Raw genomic sequence first — 2217 nt, 5'->3', positions numbered from 1 at the left:
GGGCGAGGGTGCCGGCGGCAGAGTTTTATTATTGAGTATTGCACTGACCTAAATACCCAGCTTATATCTACATGTCCAGGTTGTTTCCCTCAAGAGGTGTTCTTGTTGGGACGTCAGAGCTAGGCTTCATTAAACCAAAAACTGGGTAGAGCAACTACATCAATAACAATGCCCTGAACAAATTTATTATGATTTGGGGGGGGGGTTGATCGCTTCAAACAAGTCGATGATTGACAGCTTACTGTTGCTAAATATCTTCGCCCTCTAGCAGTTCATGAAATCACCCTCCAGTCGATCGCGTTTCGTCCAAATATGCCAAATTTTTTGATTTTTTGTCTTTTTGTCTTCAAATGGTTACTGTGATAAATATTCAGTGTTGGAAGTATTTTAATTCGCTTTTCCTCCGTCCCCGCCAAACATGTCACAACTTTGGTCTTGAACATTTCAGTGCGGGACGAATGTGAATTCTGAACTGATCATTTAGTCCCACCAGGGGGCGCACCCACCGCTCATTCTTTATACAGGAACTACATAACTACAAACACAAGAGGCCATTGACTACGTCTGCATGCACAGCAATACCCTGATCACTGGGAGTGTTCCATTTTTGGGCAGCGTTTGAATTGCATCCACTTGGGAGTATTTAAATTTATTACATACGTCCAGGTATTTTGGTTGGGTTTTGAATATGCCAATAATCTGGTAATATGATGGCGATAATCGGGAGCGATTTACGTGACCATTTCAGTCATCAGAGTAATGCCACAATCAGGGTAAGATCGGAGTATTGCTGTGCGTGTAAACTCATCCAGTGTTGAGTTTAAAGGCATTTACATGAGTTAAATGTACAGCTTTTTATACCCATCTGGGGCTTGGGGGGGTCTGCAGACCTGGTCCTGGAGATCCACGGGGAGGCTTTCACCTTCAAAGATCAGAAACCGAGTTAGAGCAGAGAACCCTGTGAGGAGAGTCAGCTGTACTCATCAGCCATTTTAAGTGCTGAGCCACAACATGCTGAGCCACAACGTGCGCCATCCAGCGCAGGGCCCGACTACATTTCAGACAAGACCACATTGTTTTTAACATAACGCATAGGAGCAGTGATCTTTGCTTTAAACGAACAAACCCAACAGATAGTAGCGGGTACCGATGTGGGCCAGATTGCCATGCTGTGCAGTTTCAGGACCAAGCGTTTTTACAGTTAGAACTGTCTGAGAGCCATCTGGGTGACAACAGCACACTGAAACCATTTCTGTACAACAGTAAAAAAAAAAACTAAAAAAAAAAACCTTAAGACAACCCACCTGTGTTGTGGTTTCTGAGAACTTGCTGCTTGCAGTCCTCGTCTTCCTGTGGGGGGGGGGGGGGGGGGGGGGAGGTTTACTGGGAGAGGTTAGGGGTGTGGGGAGCTTTACCGGGAGAGATTAGGGGCGTGGGGAAGTTTCTTGTGAGAGTTAAGGGTGTGGGGAGGTTTATTGGGAGAGGTGGGGGGGGTGTGGGGAGGTTTATTGGGAGAGGTGGGGGGTGTGGGGGTTATGGTGGGCGGTGGAGCCAGAGAAAGGGGTCATTTAGCTGGTTATTTTGCTTCCGTTTTTAAGTCTCTAAATGCTTTACGGACAAAATGAAAGCTGTACTTCTATGCCCCAAATGTACATGGTCTGTTTGGGAAAACATGAAAAAAATGAATGAAAATGAGCAACAAAACCTGCACTAAAAATACACTTGAGGACACAGAATACCAGAACCGAAATCTCCACTTCGCTATGCACACACAGGCACATACACACACACTTCCTCAATTCACCAGAACTGAGCTACCCTGCACTGGGGGGGAAACAGACAGACAGACACAGACAGACAGACAGACAGACAGACACAAACACACAATTCAAGAGCAATTGGTCTATCTTTACTTTCTGGGGACAGGCTGCTACAGTTCATTTCCATAATTCCTCAAAAATCACACAAAAAATAGTTTGCTTTATAGGAGACGGCAATCCCGCATTTCTTTTTCAGATGTACTGTATTCATGGGCAAGTTGCCATGGAAACAGGAGCTGTTCCTGGGAGTGTTCAGAGCAGGCTTAAATACAAATAAAAAAAAACAGTAAAGAAATAAAAACAGAAGCACACTTCTCCTGTATACAAATACCATCCAAACACACATCATGTGTAACAAACTGTTCTACGCAAATCAATAAGAAAAATGTATTAATTC

This window comes from Conger conger, chromosome 19 (genome assembly GCF_963514075.1).
Source record: "Conger conger chromosome 19, fConCon1.1, whole genome shotgun sequence".
NCBI lineage: Eukaryota > Metazoa > Chordata > Actinopteri > Anguilliformes > Congridae > Conger > Conger conger.
This window is presented reverse-complemented; position numbering follows the sequence as displayed.